Source organism: Schistocerca serialis, chromosome 3 (assembly GCF_023864345.2).
Source record: "Schistocerca serialis cubense isolate TAMUIC-IGC-003099 chromosome 3, iqSchSeri2.2, whole genome shotgun sequence".
Classification (NCBI taxonomy): domain Eukaryota; kingdom Metazoa; phylum Arthropoda; class Insecta; order Orthoptera; family Acrididae; genus Schistocerca; species Schistocerca serialis.
Genome location: NC_064640.1, coordinates 272047501 through 272060135, shown reverse-complemented (window position 1 = coordinate 272060135; position 12635 = coordinate 272047501). Strand labels below are relative to the sequence as shown.

Sequence of the window (12635 nt, the reverse complement as noted above, 5' to 3'; positions counted from 1 at the left end):
CTTAAGTCTAAGGGACTGATGACCTCAGATGTTAAGTCCCATAGTGCTTAGAGCCACTTGAACCATTTATTATTTTCGTAACCCCTGTCAATCAACAAGTCTTAGAATGTATTTTTTGGGGAAACAAGATTAAGGCCTGTGATGCAAAATTTGAAATGCGTGCTGAAGAGTTCCAGTGTCTGTAAAACATAATTGCTGCATGTGAAGGAAGTGAGCGATCGATGTGATACAGTGGTAAGACACTGGACTTTGATTCAGATCAATGTCCGCTTTTGCGCGGTTTCCATAAATCGCTTGAGGGTGATACCGGGACGATTTATTTGAAAAGGACATGGTCAGTTTGTTTCCCATTCTTCCCAAATCCGAGATTGTGCTCCGTCGACGGGACATTAAACTCTTAGCTTCCTTGTTTCTTCTTTTTGTGTGTAAAGAAATTGCAGATGACATCTGAGGTAGCATCAACAGGGAAAGAGAGCTATTTCCAAAGTTGCGGACATTATGATGACAGCATACTCCCCATGTTGACAAATATATCTGTTCTTAATTCTAATTTGAAGTTATTCTTAGGAATGTGGGAGAGATACTAGCAAATTGAAGTTCTGCGTCTGGTCGTGATGGGTAGACCGATATCTGTACCCATACTCTGCAAGCCACTGTACGATATGTAACAATGTATTTGGGGTGTCACAACTGGAAGCGCGTTTCCTGCGAAATGAAAAGTCCTGTCTTCGAATTCTTGACGAGCACAGTGTTTGCATCTGTCCGAAGGTCAGTCTTCTTCTTTGGTAGTGGAATAGTGATGCGCACTGGATACGCCATTATCCGTATTGAAAATAGCATTACTATACAAGCTCTAAAATGAGATACGCACTGTAACAAACAGTGTATCAGGCCTAAGAACATTTGTAAGACATGAAACATAAGGTATCATGTAGAGTGAGAAACCTAGCAACAGAGCAAGGACAGTTTAGGAAAGAGAAGTGACTGACATCTGTTGATGCTCTACATTCCTCCAAGGAACTTGTTTATCATTATTACGGGCCGCTACATTCCGACTGGTCCCTCACGATCAAGTGACTGTGAATGTGCACGATCTAATCAAAAGTATCCGAACACATATTAGTGGAAATTAATATGGGGTGCGTCCACCCTTCGCCTATACGACGGCTTGAACACCGCTAGGGACACTTTCAGTGAGGTGTCCAACTGGCTGTGGAGATCTTGGCGCTGGGACCTGGATCGAAGTCGACGTTCTAAATCGTCCCAAAGGTTTTCCATTTGGTTCAAGTCGGGTCTGTGGGCAGGCCAGTCTCTTTCAGGGATGTTATTGTCCACAAACCATTGCCTCACAGATACAGCTCAATGACATGGGGCGTTGTCATATTGACACAAACAGTCATCGTCTCCGAACTGTTCCTCTATTGTACTTAGTATACACTACTGGCCATTAAAGTTGCTACACCAAGAAGAAATTCTGATGATAAACTGGTATTCATCGGACAAATGTATTATACTAGAACTGACATGTGATTACATTTTCACGCAATTTAGGTGCATAGATCCTGAGAAATCAGTACCCAGAACAACCACCTCTGGCCGTAATAACGGCCTTGCTACGCCTGGGCATTGAGTCAAATAGAGCTTGGATGGCGTATACAGGTACAGCTGCCCATGCAGCTTCAACACGATACCACAGTTCATCAAGAGTAGTGACTAGCGTATTGTGACGAGCCAGTTGCTCGGCCACCATTGACCAGACGTTTTCAGTTGGTGAGAGATCTGGAGAATGTGCTGGCCAGGGCAGCAGTCGAACATTTTCTGTACCCAGAAAGGCCCGTACAGGACCTGCAACATGCAGTCGTCCATTATCCTGCTGAAATGTAGGGTTTCGCAGGCATCGAATGAAGGGTAGAGCCACAGGTCGTAACACATCTGAAATGTAACGTCCACTGTTCAAAGTGCCGTCAATTCGAATAAGAGGTGGCCGAGACGCGTAACCAATGGCACCCCATACCATCACGCCGAGTGATACGCCAGTACGGCGATGACGAATACACGCTTCCAATGTGCGTTCACCGCGATATCGCCAAACACGGATGCGACCATCATGATGCTGTAAACAGAACCTGGATTCATCCGAAAAAATGACGTTTTGCCATTCGTGCACCCAGGCTCGCCGTTGAGTACACCATCGCAGGCGCTCCTGTCTGTGATGCAGCTTCAAGGGTATCCGCAGCCGTGATCTCCGAGCTGATAGTCCATTCTGCTGCAAACATCGTCGAACTGTTCGTGCAGATGGTTGTTGTCTTGCAAACGTCCCTAGCTGTTGATTCATGGATCGAGACGTGGCTGCACGATCCTTTACAGCTATGCGGATAAGATGCCTGTCATCTCGACTGCTAGTGATACGAGGCCGTTGGGATCCAGCACGGCGTTCCGTATTACCCTCCTGAACCCACCGATTCCATATTCTGCTAACAGTCATTGGATCTCGACCAACGAGAGCAGCAATGTCGCGATACGGTAAACCGCAATCGCGATAGGATACAATCCGAGCTTTAACAAAGTCGGAAACGTGATGGTACACATTTCTCCTCCTTACACGAGGCATCACAATAACGTTTCACCAGGCAACGCCGGTCAACTGCTGTTTGTGTATGAGAAATCGGTTGGAAACTTTCCTCATGTCAGCACGTTGTAGGTGTCGCCACCGGCGCCAACCTTGTGTGAATGCTCTGAAAAGCTAATAATTTGCATATCACAGCATCTTCTTCCTGTCGGTTAAATTTCGCGTCTGTAGCACGTCATCTTCGTGGTGTAACAATTTTAATGGCCAGTAGTGTAGAAGTATCTGGCTACTGTTGATCAGATAGTGTATATCTAGTCCCCTTGCCTGTGTTATTCATCTCTCTCAAGAAATAAGACACTTCATTGTGGTGTACTCATTACGTTCCTGATGTTTGTAAACCTGATAAGCTACCTACAGAATTGCCATCTCGAGTTGACGTCGCTGACAACGCTCGTCCTGTAAACTATCATTTATGAATTCGTTTTGACACTGCATTCACAGCGCGGCTACCTATACGCGGCCGCTATTTTTAAAAATCTCTCTCGTAAGTGGAACGGTTATTGCGCAAAATCGTCCCGGTTCTCTCGGATGCCGAAGAGATCCCGTCTGGCAGCCGCTGCTGGCTCGTGGAGTCAGCAACATAGCACTGTTATTGTTGTCATTATTACTGGCAGCGTCACAGACTTAGCTGATGGCACACCAACACGTATGGTATTGCCTACAAATAGCTGTCCGCAAAGGACGAAAGTGTCACTATACCTACATGTAATAAACATATAGGGGACACAACTATAGAAACGCCCTTTTTAATTGTATTGTTCTCAAAGGGTGTAGGTAAAACATCGACCTAATATTACGACTTTTGGGATCTTAGAACGAAGTATTTTACGCTACTTCCGTAGAAAGAAGGATAGAGACTGGATAGACGGCTACATAAAGCAATTCTTCGTTAGCTGCACGTTGAAACAACCATTGATTCTGAGGCATTCTGAACAAGAACAAAACTTTCACTCTGGTTTGGCGTGCACTAAGATGAACTTAATTGGTAGATTGAATCTGTAATCCGCTCCGGGCTTCGAACGTGAATCTTATCTTCTGTGGACCATACTGTACCATGTAAACAAAATCAGTAATCCTGCCTCACAGGCGTCATCTCCTAAATAAGCTTTCCTATGAATTCTTTGGATAAACACCCAAAAGGAGAAAAGGATGTGAGGGAAATTGGGCCTCAACATAAAGAACACTTCCAAAATGAAACTCTAATTCTCCAGCACATTTTTCCCTGTAACTGATCTTTTTGATATATCCAGTTGTCCACCCGTCTGAAACTTGAATCTGGCATTTGCCTTTCGATAAATGTTCTTCCAGAGGTAGAGCGCACGATGGAACATTTTCCGCAAAAGCCAAATCCTGGATTCGAGTCTCGATTGGTACAGTCCTTGTCTTCTCGTGAACTCTACTTCAGTAGGTTTATAGAAACAATGAAAATGTAATTTTATAATATAAACTTGCTAAACAATAATTAGTAGAAGTAGTTGCATTCTTTATGTTCGTACGTAGTTGTCAACACGGCAAAAGTATTCTTCCATCCTCTGGACTTGGAGGATTGTACCTGCATCTTCAGGTAGATTTATTTAAAAACAAGATGTAGACTATTTTGTTAGAATGCCTGTGGAACTGTATTTCCAGAGCCATAAGCTGCTAAGAAAATATTTAGAAATCGTACGTACAGACCGTTCATCTTGTCAATAACATTTTCTTTTAGACCTAACATAAAATGTTCGAATTTAAAACAAACAGTTTCTGCAATGATCTTGTGGTAGTTATACTGAATAGTTTACGAATCAAGAACATACAGTCTGCTTCACCGATCCAACATCGTAGGGAATCGACCTGTCCGGACATTAGGAGTACTCAGTAATGGAGCACGTACGTTACGCGCACAGTAGCTTTCAGTAGTAGGCTGTTATGTCCAGAATTGATCGAAGGAATTGTACTACAATTTGTGAAACACGGCAAAACTATTTCACGTGGAAGTCCTATAATATTTCATGGATTTCACTGGTCCCAATGGGTATTAAATGTTATAGTCACATCGACATTTAAAGGAAGGGCTCTCGTTATGTTTCTCGCAGTTTATTTGTGTTTGAAATTGTTCAACTACTGTGTTTTTCTGTAATAGCGTTTTCTGCGAAAGTTATAAGAGCGATTTTCAACATTTCCTGTTGACTATAGAGAAAAACTAACCACAACCGTTCACTCCCAAGTTTTTATAATACGCACAACTTTCCCGATCAGTCAAAGTACAAAATTTGTGTGACAGATATTGACTGTAAGGTGTTAAATCCTTATTTATTGTAGTTTTTAAACAATATATAACAAACATTTAGCTGAATGTTAAGCCTGTTCTCCATGTCTAAAATAATCAGTCTAAGCTAAGTAGTCACATGCAATCTTCACCCCACATGACATTTGTTGAAAATAAAAGTGACATTAAGTGACTGCATATATCGTATTAACTTACCACAGTTCTTATACTTCCCGCTGCTCGTCTCTCTTCCATCAATTGTTTCCTCACATCAAAAAAGAATAAGGGAAAAGAAGATATGAACAACGAGGTCGTTAGAAACAAGAACCCAAACTTGGATAAGAGAAGAACAGGAAAAGAAGTATGTTGTGTTCATTTAAAAGGAACCATCCCTTTATTCTCCTAAAACGTTATAGAGAATTTATTGGAAACCTAAAACTGGACATCTGGGCATGGTTTTGAACCCCGACAGTCCCAAATGAGAGTCCAGCCCCTCCAGCACTGCCTCGCCTCTCACGGCCATACCACAAACATTCAAATGCCATGATGATCACAGTTACTACGCCTGTGTCCTCACTGTGTGTACCAGTATCATTAAATACTGCGTGTCATAGGCCTTTTGGGGTAACGGTTTCATACAACTTTAACTGTTGTCGTTGGTTGGGAAGTGCTGCCCACCTGGGTACACCATACGGGTGTACAGCCAAGTAGTTAACTTCTGTTCGCAGAGCATGTTCCACGAGGGAAAGGATTCAAAGAACCGTGCTACCAAAGCAATTTTTTTTTCCTCGCGTGCTTCTGCATTATGCATAACACCGAGTAGTTTCCAGAATTTCTAAATTAGCTTTATAATGAACAATCGAACTGGGTTTTGATCAAAAATATGTCTCTTTGTTTCAGGTGAGTGGTGACGGTTCATAAACTACGACGGGGTAAGTTGCAGCGTAGCTAGTAATAGCCATGGCAGTGTTTCGCAGCTCGTAGAGAGAAGCAGTAACATAACATTCTACTATGGCTACAGGTTAGTTTCATTTGTCTTTCGCCAAAAGGGCCAAAACGCTCCTTCGAGTCGTGGCCACTTTTTCGTAACATTGACGTGACAACCATTTTTAACGGACCAGTTTCTGTATCACCACCCAGTAAATAAAAGATAAAGTTTGGAGTTCACTTTGCCGTCCATGGTTTGACAGGTGTTTGTGGCATGTTACGCAGCTAAAAGTATGGTTTAGTCTCTTCGTTTATTCGAACCATTCACAAGTATACTCCGAGGGTAGGACTCATTTTAAGTCCTACCCTCGGACACTCGAGTCATTCTAAGACTTTCCTCTTGTAGTCAAAACTGTTGAAACAAAAATCTAAAGACCAGTATTGGCGCAGAGTAATTCTAACGAATATCTTACGTTATGGGTTAGTAGTTTCGTTAGCCATTAGTCTCCTATTGCATTGTGTGTTTATACGGCCCTCAAGCTCTCGTAATTATCCCAAGCACACACTTCATTTCTGCCTAGGATCGAAAGTTAAGTGACTGTGTAAGCGACAGCTAGTTAATAAAGCAGCTTATTAATGGATATACAAGGGACGGAAAAAAATTTGGAGCCGGCCGGAGTGGCCGAGCGGTTCTTGGCGCTACAGTCTGGAACCGCAGGTTAGAATCCTGCCTCGGGTATGGATGTGTGTGATGTCCTTAGGTTAGCTAGGTTTAGGTAGTTCTAAGTTCTAGGGGACTGATGACCTCAGAAGTTAAGTCCCATAATGAAAAAAAAATAAAAATAAAAATAAAAAAAATAAAAAATTTGGAAAGACCACAAACACGATACATTACCATACCTAATACGGTCTAGGAAAACCACTGGCGTTCAAAACAGCTTCCTTCCGTCTCGGAATCGATAAATATAAGTCCTGTGTGGTTTTCAAGGGAATCTTATACCACAGTTCCTGCAAAATTGTAGCATGGCAGGTAACGATGGAGGTAGATAGCGGAGCGGACACGCACCCTTCTCTCAAAAGTAGATTACAAAGGTTCAATAATATTGAGGTGTGGTGAGTGTGGTGATCAGGGGAGATGTGACAATTCACCCTCATGCTCACCAAACCAGTCCTGGACGATGCGAGCTGTATGAACAGGGTCCCTATCGTCTATTGAAACACAGGATCACCATTAGGAAATAAACATTGTACCATGGGATGGACCTGATCAGCCAGAATGGTCACAATCCTTGGTAGTTACGTGATCTTGCAGAGTATCCATGGAGCCCATGGCATACCACGATATTTCTGCCCAAATCATCACCGAACCCCAGCCATGTTTCACTCTTGAGATGTAAATTCCGCCAGAAGTTGGAAGCAGGGTGAAACAAGACTGATTCGACCAAATAACTTACTTCCATTATACCATAGCCCAGGTTTTATGGCACCGCATTTAACTGTTACGGACATTTGCATCGAGATGTGTGATTTTGGAATCCAGATAGCCCTGCAATTCGCAACTTCTGGAGCTTCCTTCGTGTTGTTTTGGTGACGACAGGGTTCAAAAAAATGGTTCAAATGGCTCTAAGCACTATGGGACTTAACATCTGAGGTTATCAGTGCTCTAGAACTTAGAACTACTTAAACCTATCTAACCTAAGGACACCACACATCCATGCCCGAGGCAGGATTCGAACCTGCGACTGCAGCAGCAGCGCGGTTCCGGACTGAAGCGCGTAGAACCGTTCGGCCACAGCGGTCGGCTGACAGGGTTCGCGAGTGCGACATTCAATTCTGCAGTGAATTATGCAGCTTACTTTTCGCCATAATCCTCTTCAATCACTGTCACGATCATTTAACACACACGTTGTGACTTAGTGGATGAGCTTCTGCGCTTTCCCTGTACGCCGTATAAACCTTCGATGCGGTGCCTCTTGAAACACCAAACACTTCACATACCTAGGTTACGGAAGCCCCACCATACGGACACTTACAATTCGCGCAGGTTCGAATGTAATGAGGTCCGACTTAATGCACTCACCATTACACAAACACTGTTCTGAACACGACTGACACTTACGACGAATTGAGGACACTGCTTAGGTGCCGTTCGTGGTCAAATACAACAGCGCCACCCAGCACCTTGGCTAGCATCTACATTTATGTTCAAGCACGCATTTCTCGCAATGTTCCCATACTTCTGCCCAACCCCTGCATGTTCTCCACAGACTTTCCTCAAGTTGTGCAAAAATCGGAATTTTTCAGAGCGAATTCATTTCTAATTCAACTTACTTTGTAAAAAAAAATAACAGTTAGATAGATGATTTGTAACTCCATGGCTAGTAACGGAGTGTAGCGTGCGAACAACCGTATAAATTATTTCTGTGCTAGTGAGGAGCATCTCATAAAGGTCTGAAATCAGATAGCACCTCCTCCAATCAGGTTACCCGAATTTTATGCATTTCTCTTGATTGTGTGTGCGAAATTTCCACTGGATTCCTATATCCACCTGATATAACAATTTCGCACATTATATAAGTTAAAGAAGAACATAGATTAGTCATGGGGTGCTGATAGTAAGTCATGCAAATTTTAAGCCAAGTCCCGAATTCTAGACATTTATTGATAAAGTATGCTCACAAATTCTTGGATATGATCAGCCTCCTACTACAACTCCTAGTCACATGATTTACACATTAAGTATTGATAATTTCATTTCCGTCGTATAATCTTTATTGGGGTCGTACAATGTCAGTCCCCTATAGACATCTGATCTCTAATATTCAGTCTACTTTTACTGAATCTTCCTCCTGAATTTTTCCCCTCCAATCATCTGTCGAAATATTCCATTGCTGATCTGGCGTAATAGAATCTCGGCAAATAGCGTTGTATATCAGTCTGAGTTATCGTGCAAAATCATTGCCAGCCCTGTAGATAAAAGATTCTTCTTATCCCCCATCTTCGTATTCCGAGATGTTCGTCTAAACAACTTTATATCTGTGGGTGAATTTTAGACTTACTTCCATTTAAATAGACACACAGCATCAATAAATAAGCAAGAACAGCTAAGAGCTGTATGTGGATTGCTATTACATTTATTTCCCAAGAGACTTCGTAATTACACCAATGAAACGTCAATTCCCGCGAAAATATGGGGCTTTCTGCTTTCTGTTGGAAGTTTTCTGCTTTACACAGCTATCCTTTCAGAGAACACTCCCGCGTATTTGTAGCTCTTAATTTGTGCTAACTGGATACCTTCCAGAAAGGGGTTGAATTCGCTGGTCTTCATCTTTATTAGTTTTGGCTGAGTGGCAATTACCTGACATTTTTTAAAGGTTGCCTTTGGTAAGCGTCAGGCTATTTCAAGCACACCCAGACATGCTTTCTTTTTTTTGCGAAATGTATGAAGGAGAATTAAAGAGCGATAATGAAGATAATCACCGTGGGCTCGTTCAAGGAGCCGACCCTGTTTATTATTGACAGTATTCTTACTATTAAGACTAGAATTGGGACTGTTGTGCCGCTTCGTATAATTCTCCGTTTACTTGATGCTGCAGACAACACCGCATTCCTTTCTGACTTTTCCTAATACTTTCGCGCTATTTATTCGCACGACAAGTTATAGATGATTTGAACATTCACAGGCGTATTTCCTGTGATTACTTTCATAGATTTTCAGTACTACTATGACGAACCGCTCCTTACATGGTCAATATGTTTCTCGTTGGGTGTTATAATTTATCAGTGAATAGGGCACTGTATCAACATGCAGGGTGAGAGGGGGGGACATGATTCAAATTCAAATAGCTGTCCAGTCATCCAGATTTAGGTTTCTCGGACATTCCCGAAAACACTTCAGATTAATCCCGCGTTGATGCCTTTGAAAAGCAACGGTCGGTTCTCCTCCCCACGCTTGCCCTGTCTAAACTTATGTTTCGTCTATACAGACAGATGTGTTTAACCCTAACCTCCCTTCAGAAACGAGATCCTTGTTATTCGATACTTAATAAATAGTTATGAAAGTAATTGTAATACGTTCGTCATCATCTTATTACGTTCTACAGGAATTTGAGGAGGTGTCATGGAAAGGTGGTGCCGGTTTATCATTATTTTCCTTCTTCCTTTGATCACTGAACAGTTGTTTCTGTTTGTGAGACTCTCTTTTCCTTCTGGATGGCTGATGGCGCTTTAAAGAATCAGTTTCAGTCCTGTATCCTGGTGCCTTTCATCAGTCCTGCATTTAGTTTGCAATGTCGTTATACCTTCCCATTTCTTATATTTCTGAGCGCTCACCATTTTCAGTCTAATGTTTGGATATATAATCTCACTCCATGCCTCCGACCTACAGTAATTATCACTACGTTCGATGTTTAGTGTCTTGAAAATACACTGCCTGAGAAAACAATTGAAGCACCCGGGCCGGCCGCTGTGGCCGAGCGGTTCTAGGCGCTTCAGTTTGGAACCGTGCTGCTGCTACGGTCGCAGGTTCGAATCCTGCCTCGGGCATGGATGTGTGTGATGTCGTTAGGTTAGTTAGGTTTAAGTGGTTCTAAGTTCAGGGGACTGATGACCTCAAATGTTAAGTCCCATAGTGCTTAGAGCCATTTGAACCATTTGAAGCACCCGGCAGGGTAGGAGAAAACCAAACTAAACTTCAAGGTTTGAAAGAGTATGTGATGTAATTGCAGTGGTTACAAAATCCAGTCAAATTGACAGAAACTTGGCGGTACGAACCCACTTATCAGTATGATGTTACATCTTTTCTGGCCTGGATGCATTTCTGATTCGGTTTGGAAGGCGATTATAAAGCAGTAGTATCTTCTCGTTAGGAAAGCTGCTCACAACTTGTAACTGGTCCTTGATATCCTGGATACTGATACTAGGACGGAGTTGACATTCTAGCTACATGTTGTATCTGGGGATTTTGCTGGCTACGGGAGTACCACAAGACCACACTTATAGTTAAGAAAGAGAAGTGCTGTGAGTGGACGAGTACAGTCCTCTTGAAAGATACTGTCATATGATAGGTAACACTTGAGGACGCAGTATTTGGCTAAAATGGCTCTGAGCACTATGGGACTTAACTACTGTGGTCATCAGTCCCCTAGAACTTAGAACTACTTAAACCTAACTAACCTAAGGACATCACACACATCCATGCCCGAGGCAGGATTCGAACCTGCGACCGTAGTGGTCACGCGGTTCCAGACTCGCAGTATTTTCGTGACGCATCATCGTGCCGTCATAGTTCCCTCAGTCACTACCAGGCGTGACCTGAAGTCAAACCAGATGGCTCTCCATACCATGACGTCAGGATTAACACCACTGTGCCTCTCCTAAACATTGGCAGAATCGGACCGCTTTCCAGGCTGCCGCCATACTCGTCGACGATCTCTATCCTGGGTAGTGCAGAACCGTGATTCCTCGCTGAACGCAATGTGTCGCCATTCGTTAACAGTCCATGCTTCTCGGGCACAACACAACAACAAACGCAGCCGATTGCGTTGTGGTGTTAACGGCAGCCTACGCATGGGACGGTAATTCCCTATTCTGCCTGCTGCTAGTCTCTCACCAGTGGTGCGGGATGACACAGAACGTCGCAGGGAGTCGATTACTTGTTCTCGGATGGTTGGCGCAGACGTGAAGGTGTTACGATGTGCTTGGTGCATAATACGCCGATCCACCGTCGTGATGGTCAGATGTGGTCGACCGGAACCGTGACGTCGAGGATGCCTGCTGTCACGCTCCCATGCAGTCCAACATAGGGCCACTGTCATACCCAAATGCCCCACAGATCTGGATATTGCACGATTCGATCAGATGGCGAAATGGAGACCCTCAATGAGGCCGTTTTCCAACTCTGTCGGGTGCGTATATCGTAGTCTCCGTGTCCTGCACAGTGATCACTCAACATCTGATGCTGTTCACATCCTTTATATACCCTATAAGGCCTGGTAACGCCATTAGATACCTGCAATACTAACGCACTCTGGTTGGCATGCTACCTGTCACAAAGAAGTGCAACTTCAGTCCTTTACATACATGCCTATCATGTGTTCGACTGCGAAGTTACATTGTCATTCGACCAAGGCCTTTGGTTGGTTCATATGATTCTGAGCACTATGGGACTTAACATCTTAGGTCATCAGTCCCCTAGACTTAGAAATACTTAAACCTAAGGACACCACATACATCCATGGCCGAGGCAGGATTCGAACCTGCGACAGTAACAGTCGCGCGGTTCCGGACTGAAGCACCCAGAACCGCTCGGCAACAGCGGCCGGCTACGTCTTTTGGAGGAGGAGGAGGAGGAGGAGGATATTAGTGTTTAACGTCCCGTCGACAACGAGGTCATTAGAGACGGAGCGCAAGCTCGGGTGAGGGAAGGATGGGGAAGGAAATCGGCCGTGTCCTTTCAAAGGAACCATCCCGGCATTTGCCTGAAGCGATTTAGGGAAATCACGGAAAACCTAAATCAGGATGGCCGGAGACGGGATTGAACCGTCGTCCTCCCGAATGTGAGTCCAGTGTGCTAACCACTGCGCCACCTCGCTCGGCCTACGTCTTTTGGGTGCTTCATTTTTGTTTACAGGCAGTGTATCATTGAATACTTTTCTGTTTCTACATTTATTTTCACGAAACACCCAACGCCTGTCTACAGCAGCCTAGAGTTTCCATGTACACGTCTTGTTCTCTATTCTTGTGTATATCAAATTCGTGTGCCGAAACTCTTTGTCTTCTTTTGTTTTGTGCTGGAAATAACCTCATACTAGCAGATATCTTCTTCGCTCT

General features: G+C 43.6%; 1 protein-coding gene and 1 non-coding gene across 4 annotated transcripts in view; one reads left to right on the top strand and one right to left on the bottom strand.

The window, feature by feature from the left end:
* LOC126470047 (ecdysone-induced protein 74EF-like) overlaps positions 1-12635 on the top strand; it is a 617268-nt gene that overhangs the window by 386573 nt on the left and 218060 nt on the right. The window lies entirely within an intron of this gene.
* Trnav-cac (transfer RNA valine (anticodon CAC)) lies at positions 12325-12402 on the bottom strand. Its single transcript has one exon. It is a non-coding gene; the product is annotated as a tRNA-Val (tRNA).